The sequence below is a fragment of the Telopea speciosissima genome, chromosome 2 (genome assembly GCF_018873765.1).
Source record: "Telopea speciosissima isolate NSW1024214 ecotype Mountain lineage chromosome 2, Tspe_v1, whole genome shotgun sequence".
Classification (NCBI taxonomy): Eukaryota; Viridiplantae; Streptophyta; class Magnoliopsida; order Proteales; family Proteaceae; genus Telopea; species Telopea speciosissima.
In genome coordinates, this window is record NC_057917.1 from 69,677,900 (window position 1) to 69,686,487 (window position 8,588).

The 8,588-nt window shown below is 40.1% G+C and overlaps 1 protein-coding gene across 1 annotated transcript in view; it reads right to left on the minus strand.

Annotated features, from left to right (window-relative positions):
- The window catches only part of LOC122651695 (plant cysteine oxidase 3-like), a 38,256-nt gene extending 29,756 nt beyond the window's left edge, over positions 1-8,500 (minus strand). Inside the window, exons 1-2 of the mRNA XM_043845191.1 lie at positions 8,269-8,500; positions 846-853 (exon numbers count right to left, since the gene is read on the minus strand). The gene's annotated coding sequence lies outside the window, so the exon portion shown is untranslated. The remainder of the gene's footprint in view (positions 1-845; positions 854-8,268) is intronic.
- Positions 8,501-8,588: the final 88 nt, after the last annotated feature.

Below are 8,588 nucleotides of genomic sequence, written 5' to 3' on the forward strand. Positions count from 1 at the left end.
AGTCCTTTGCTTTGGTTCATACCGAGGAGACTCGTCGGGCTGCTATGTTGACTTCTTCTACTGTTGAGCGATCTACCTTGCAAGCTGCTTCCAGCCCTTCTTCTCTTACCATTACTGATGGTGGTAATGCTGCCTCAAAAGAGCCCGTTAAGTGTGAACACTGCAACAAACCCTACCATACTAAGGCTCAATGCTGGAAATTACATGGGAAACTTGCTAACTTTGAGAGTAAACGTGGTCGTGGGAAGCCCAAATCCAAGGCTCATCATACTGAAGCTATTGTTGCTGCTACTGCTGCCCCTTCTACAGACGTTGGTCTCACTCTGGATGATCTTCTAGCTTTCCGTCGCATGATCCAAGCCTCTTCCGCTGCCTCTACTGCGGCTTTTGCACCTGCTGCCCATTCTGGTTCTCACTTTGCTTCAAGTATTCCAGTCAGTGGTTATTGTGCATCGGCTATCTCCAGTCCCTGGATTATTGACTCCGGTACTACTAACCACATGACTGGTTCCTTCCATATTGTTCACCAGTATTTTCCCTCTTCTGAGCAAGACACTATTCGAGTAGCTAATGGCTCCCTTTCTCCTATCTCTGGAAAGGGTTCCATTCGCTGCTCTCCTTCCCTTACATTAAATTCTGTTTTGCATGTTCCCTCCTTTTCTACTAATCTTCTTTCAATTAGAAGTCTTACAAAAAATTTAAATTGCAAGGTCACCTTTTTTCCTTCTCACTGCATCATACAGGACCTGGTGACAGCGATTGGTGGGGAAAAGGTACATGGTGGTCTCCACTTACTCGACACGGGTCAGACTTCTCTTCCTCCAGCTTCATCTCCAGGCCATCAGTTACTTTCAGCCACGTCTTCTGACCTCCATCTTTGGCATTGCCGGCTTGGTCATCTTCCCCTTAGAAATTTAGCTCTTTTATTTCCTCAGTTCGTCAAAGCTTGTAAAACGGACGAGTTTTTATGTGAAGCCTGTGTTTTGGCCAAACATACTCATTCCAGTTATTCCCCTTTTGCTTTAGTTCATACTGATGTGTGGGGCCCTGCCCGTCGTGTTTCTATTTCTGGTCATAGATGGGTTGTCTCATTTATAGATTGTTATACTCGTACTACCTGGGTGTACATGATGCAGCACAAGAGTGAGGTTTTTCACTGTTTTCGGCTCTTTCGTCGTATGGTTCAGACCCAATTCAATGCTACCCTAAAAATTCTGCAAAGTGACAATGGTCGAGAGTACATGAAGGGTCAGTTCCAAGCATATTTGGCTGAAAATGGCATTCTTTATTAGACCAGCTATGTTGACATCCTTACCGCTGCCTACCTCATAAACCGTATACCTACACGTGTTCTTGCTGGCCGTGCTCCTATTGACATTCTCCAGGGTCCTTCTTCCTTTGTGGTGCCACCAAAAATATTTGGCTGTGTTTGTTATGCTCGCAACCATCATCCTCATGGCAAGTTTGACCCTCGTAGCATTAGATGTATTTTTTTGGGCTATTTCGCTACCCAGAAAGGATACAAATGCTATCATCCTCATACTCGGCACACTCTGGTTATTATGGACATTGTCTTCCATGAGTCCCTAGCTTATTATTCTCAACCACCTCTTCAGAGGGAGCATGATCGAATATTTGAAGATGTGCCTGCTATACTACCGGTTCCCATTCAGGGGGAGCCATCTCCTCCAGTCCCCACTCCAGCATCTAGTTTGGTTTCTGTTCAGGGGGAGCGTAGACCTGTAAGTTAGATCCCTGTTGATAAAGTCTATACCCGGAAGCACAAGGAGCAAGTTGAGACTCCACCACTACTGTACCTCTTCTCCAATCGTCAGAACTTGATCCAGAGCCTGCTCCACCATCTGGTAAGGATCCTTCTCTTGAATTACCTAGTGCTGTTCGTAAAGGCATTAGGTCTTGTACCCAACATCCCATCTCCAATGTTGTTTCCTATGATTTCTTGTCTTCTTCCTATTGTGCATTTGTATCTTCTCTTTTCTTTGTTTTTATTCCACAAAAATGGCAGGAGGCAATTGCAAATCCAAAGTGGAAAGCAGCCATTATGGAAGACATGAAGGCCTTATCCAAAAATGAGACGTGGGAGGTAGTGGTTCTTCCTCTGGGCAAGAAACTAGTCGGCTGTAAATGGGTGTTTGTTGTTAAGCAAAAGGTGGACGGGACAGTAGATAGATACAAGGCCAGACTTGTGGCTAAGGATTTTACTCAGACCTATGGGATGGACTACCAGGAGACATTTTCCCCGGTTACAAAATTGAATATTGTTTGGGTTTTACTGTCATATGCTGTCAATCTAGGCTGGGATTTACAACAATTGGACGTGAAAAATGCCTTTCTCCATGGAGAGCTGGAAGAGGAAGTTTATATGGAGATTCCTCTAAGTTTTTCTTGTGACAAGACTCATGGGAAGGTTTGTAGGTTGAAGCGAGCATTATATGGGCTGAAACAATCTCTTCGGGCTTGGTTTGGCAGGTTCCATAAAGCAATGATCTCTGTAGGATACAAACAGAGTAATGCTAATCATACTTTGTTCATCAAGCGAAATGGAGATAAGATCACTCTTCTTATAGTCTATGTAGATGACATGGTTGTGACTGGTAATGATGCAGATGAAGTTTCTCACCTGAAGACTTTCTTGGGACGAGAATTTGAAATTAAAGATCTAGGATAGCTTAGGTACTTCCTTGGGATTGAAGTTACCCGTTCTGCCAAAGACATTTTTCTCTCCCAAAGGAAGTATGTTCTAGACCTACTCTCGGAGACTGGTTTGTTAGGATTTCATCCTTGTGACACTCCTTTGGAAGTTACTACTCGTCTGCAAGAGAAGGATGGTGATCCAGTTGATAAGGGTCGATATCAACGGTTGGTGGGAAAATTGATTTATCTCTCCCATACCAGACCGAACATTGCATCTGTAGTAAGTTTAGTCAGTCAGTTCACGCATGATCCCTACTCCACTCATATGCCTGCTGTTCTTCGTATTTTTCATTACTTGAAGTCAGCTCCGGGAAAAGGGATTCTCATATCTCCGCATGATCATCTTCGTATTGAGGCTTACATTGATGCTGACAGGAAATCCACTTTAGGGTATTGTACATTTGTAGGAGGCAATCTTATCATGTGGCGTAGTAAAAAACAAAATGTTGTGGCAAGATCTAGTACTGAAGCAGAATTCCGTGCTATGGCCCAGGGCATATGTGAGTTATTGTGGCTTCAGAGTTTACTCCAAGATATTAGTGTTTCTGTTCATTGTCTAATGATGTTGTACTGTGACAACAAAGCAGCGATCAGCATTGCCCACAATCTAGTGCACCATGACCGTACCAAGCATGTGGAGATTGACAAACACTTCATTAAGGAGAGAGTGGGCAGATTTGTATCCCTTTTGTGAAATCCAGTGATCAACTTGCTGATATCTTCACTAAAGGACTAAGTGAAAAATTGTTCATCCTAGTTTAGTCAAGTTGGGCATGTGTGATATCTATGCACCAACTTGAGGGGGAGTGTTGAATTATGTAACCCGAGAGGGTATTTTGGGTATTTTTGGGTGTTTTTCCCCATAGCCAGTATAGTCGGCTATATGGGGGTTTATTTGTAATTTTGACCTATACTTGAAAGTTATAAATATATTGCATGATGATCACAATGATCATTCAAGCCATTCCTAAATTTCTGTTTTGTTAACAGTTTCCTTTCTCAATCATGATCAAGTTTTATAGCTGGTAAGAAAAGCATGTAAAGGCGAAACCCTCCTTACGATTTGAATGATGAATTTGAATTAGTTTGTTTGGATTGAAAGAGTTTTATCACTTCTCTCTCCTTTCTTCCCTCCCACATTTTGTGGGTTTTCCTTTTCCTTTCTTTTCTCACTTTCCTCCCTCCCCTCTTCTTCTTCTTCTTCCTAGCAGATCAAGCGCCTTCTTATTCCCTTCCATCAATCTGAGCTTTCCTTCTTGGGAATAGACCTGTTCTACATCCCAGCAGTTAATCCATTCTGTTACAGATCTGCATATACATTCAGATATCAGATCTAAATCCATGGACCTGTCCTGCGGTTGGGATTCACTTATTTGTAACTGTGATTTGTGGATACAGACTGCATCAGTTAATCTTATTAAGGGCGTACCCAGTGCAAGAGGCTCCCGCCACTGCAGGGTTAGGGGAGGGTCATAATGTACGCAGCCTTACCCCTGCTTTCACAAAGAGGCTGTTTCCAGACTCGAACCAGTTACCACTTGGTCACAATGGAGCAACCTTTACCGTTGCACCAAAGCCCGCCCTCATCAGTTAATCTTATTGCCAGATAAAAATACAGACTAAAAGAAATGGCTACAATACTATTGAAGGCCAGTCAAAAGGCTATGAATGAGTGCTCTACGTAAGTGGGCTTACTATGCAAAGAAACTACTCTACTAGTCTACTTAACAGAAAATCTTACAATTATCTGTATCCAAGGATTTAAGTATCGGTATCGAGTATCGTATCGGTCGGGCGATTTTAAGAGACGTATCATATCGTATCGGAGATACGTATCGACCGGTGCAGCAACGCATGAAAATGATCAAAATACACATGGAAATACACTTTTGGACAATAAAAACAATATAAACAAGCAATTTGTGTCATATATCATGCATATATACTAAGAATTGTGAATAATCAATAACCAGACAAGTGCGGCACATTGAAATTGTTATAAAAGATTAAAAGATGAAATTTCTTAGATGTAGAGTCACTTTATTGCCATGAAGAATGTTGGGGTGGGTCAAAGTCATGTCTGTAAGGGTCTTCCACAATAGGAGCGACTATTGTGATAGATTTTAGGGTAAATATATAATCTTCTTGGAATGTGATAGATCTATACATAATGTAGTACATATATTATATACATTGGCATTTGTTTTAAATTTTAGAAGAAAATAAAAAAAAAATCATTTTAAAGAAGCAATTTTCGGTTTTGGGTAAAAAATGCAAAGAAACATGGATTTTGAACTCAAATCTTTGTAAATGTATACAAAGAATGCAATACTAAGTTAGTTTAACATATTCCCTTTGAATCATAGCAAAAAAAATACCAAAAATCAAAGATTTAAACAAAAGAATCAAGTTTTTTTCAAAAAACCTACCTTTCCCTTCAAGAACACCTTTTGATTTCGAATGTGGGCTGTTAGATGCAGCAAATGATGAGATTTCACCTCCTTTAGGATCGTTTTTGGCAAAGGAATCAAAGCACTCAACAAATCTTTGGCAAAAACCAAGTTTAAAGATGTTTTTTGATGGGTTTCTCAAAGCTGGAACTGTTTTTTTTCCGCCAGCCTGCTCCTGCTCGAGTTTTCTGTTCTGAGAAGACTTGGGCCCATGTGGTTTTTAAGTTGCCGATACGTATCGAGACGTCTCGGTATGTATCGATATGTATCGGTCGATACATATCGATACATACCGAGATGTCTCGATATGTCTCGATACGCATCGTTATTTCAAAAATAATAAAATAATGGTTTAAATCATGTCTCGTCAGTATCGATATGTATCGACCGTATCGTATCGTATCGATATGTATCGGTCGATACATACCGATACATTCGAGACATTTACATTTAAAAAAAAAAAGATACGTCTCGACCTGTCTCGTCTCGGCCACTACCGATACCGAGACGTATCGGCCGAGACAATACGATACGCTCCGATACTTAATTCCTTGTCTGTGTCCTCAAATGCTTCACAAATCCAGAGATACTATCCTAATAAACAACCAATCTTTAGAAGCTTCATAATTACTAGCCTGAAAAAAAAATACTAAGTCCTTTATATATAAGCCAGTTCCTATTCTTAGAATTCCTTTTGTTCCTTTCTAGCCGAAGCACTAAGAAATGCTACAGGAAATAAGCTCAATGATTTGCAGCAATTGAAACCTAAGGCTGGAATGAAACTGGAAGTTTCACACAACCAACAAGTTTTCTGCATCACCCAAATGTCCCTACCAACCATGCAAAGACAAATGGTGACTCCAAGAATATATTCTTTGCCATTTTTCCCCATAGTCAGATCTCAACTTACATGAAAACATTGCCATTGGACAGCTGCATATTCATAGCAACACTTTTTTGGCAGCCTTGCTTTGGGCAACTAGCCTAACCTGAATTACTCCCTCCGTGGCTCCGTCCCACAAAGACTGTCTGTTCTGGAGTCTTTCTATACCCTAATTTGTTTGTGTATTAGAACTTAAATACTTTGAACTTTTCTAACTTGCATATGCTACCCTTAGTGTGCATAATGCATTAAAAGAGGGAGAGAGGAAGGAGAATTTAATGTAGTTGAATATATATGAAGCAAATCTTTATGCGATGGTGTGAGTGTAATAAAGAGGAAAGAGTGCTAAGTTGCATCAGGATGAGCTTCTTTAAGCAGGACTGGAAAGTTTCACAACCCATTCAGCCAGGTCACAACCACTTCCCTGAGTACTAACAACATCTGTACGCCCTACCCCTCCTAAATTCATTTTCTTTCGTAACTGAAAGTTAAATCCCATCAACCATAATATCCAGAAGGAAAACGAATCCAGAAGCTAGAGATTTCCCCACGAAGGAAAGAAAGGATACTACCATTTAGAAATCGATCCACATCAATACTATATGTGCTAGAATAGATAAATCAGAGATCATCCTTAATGTTAGAATATCAACTATATAGTCTTCGTAAAATGGATGTCAGGTCAGTGGGAAAGCAAGTGTGGGTCCTCTTCTAGAAACAGGGACGGAGTAGGAAAACAGGTATGGTGGAATGGGGATCAGGCTCCTCCCAAACAGAAAAAGAATAAACAATCAAGAGTCTTGAGTAATATCACACAAGCATCAAATAATAAATGTTTAACCCTAATTGCACCATGTTCATTATCAAAAAATAAGTAATAAATAAAGCCATTGCAGAAGGATGGAAGATAATGAGTGTGTTGAGGTCTAAGCTACAGAAAGAAGGTGACTAAATTTTTGGACGCCAGCATAGCATCAGAAAAAGCAGTGAAGTTAACAACATATAAGGTTAATTTTTTTTGGTCACAATGCAATTAAACATTTGGTCCTTAGTAACCTAAACCAGTCCAATCCCTCCAGAGATGTTTTAACGTGTCAGTACCGATACAAGCACTCACAATGACCTAGAAAAAGCTTTAAGTCCCATTATCTTGAGACTCGCACAAAATAATGTGGCACAGCTTCCTCTTCGTTCTCTTCGATTAGAAAGTGATCAATTCTTTACACTTTTTTGATTAGTAATAGTTGAATGAAACAACATAAATCTTTACAAGAGTCTTTACGATATATATTTTGATTAAGAATATATATAGGGGAAACAGGATGTGGGAACCATAGGTATTAGCAATGAAATTGGGTTTCACGGTAACTATGATCCATAACATTGGGGCCCATCCTAATTCATAGAGCCACTTTGACCACATACCATACTTGAGCATGGACATCATCAACATCCTGCACAGTTAACCCATTTCCATGATAGTACTAAGGGACTCTCCAGATAATAGACACAAATTCATGATTGTTCTCCCTCCATTAGCATCACTTACCTCAGTCTATCTCACAAAGTATCAAAATTTCAGAATGTTCAAAATCATCTGCCATACTACTTTGGCCAGTGATACCAGATACTTCAAGCTCCAACAGTCCATTTGTAAAGGTCAATCGATGTACACTATTTCCAGCAATGATCACAGTTCGTCTCACATAAAAAATATTAAAACTTCAGAATGGACAAAATCGAACTGCCATACTATCTTCAGCCAGTGATACCAGATACTTCAAGCTCAAATAATCCACTTATGCTGTTGCTATTGGGGAACTAATCAATCTACAAGCATCCCAATTGAAGGATAATGAAATAATATTCTTCAAAATCAGAACCATGACGGCAGCGAAAAAACTTAATCGGAAATCAACAGAGTTCAATTCTAAATATTAGGCGCAAATTTAATGCGATCCCATGATTCAGTTTCACCGTTTTCCCATAACCCATTTGCAGAATTCAATTGGATTCTAACTTTCTAGGCTAAAACGAATAACACTTAAAAGAACGAGATGAAGGTCGATACCCATAAGAGAGGAAAGCTTTTGGACAACAACTTGAGAAGAAGGAGGAGGAATTCCTGAAGGGGTGCTAGCCTTCTTCAACAGGTCGTAAAGAGCCTGAACTGGAGAGATCTTGGACATCGGAACGTGCTCTGTGAGTCTGTGTTCTAATTCTAAACTCTGCCACTCCACAACTGTTCTTCCTTGCCACGTGAAAAAGGCTTTTTATTTGTTCACTGTGACAGAAAAGGACCACAATTCCCAAATTAGAAAGGGCAAAAAAAGAGGGAAATTTTCTTGAAAAAAGGGACCCTTTCTTGCTTCTCCTGCAACTTCTTAATCTTGGACGAGATTAGCCAGTGAGTAAAGTTAAAATTGCAGAATCTCGTAGATTATGTTTTTTTTCTCCAAGGATAGGCGTTTGACCACTTCCCTGAATGAGATCTGAAAGGTACATGTGGGACACGTGTTGCTGAATAGATATAGGTGCAC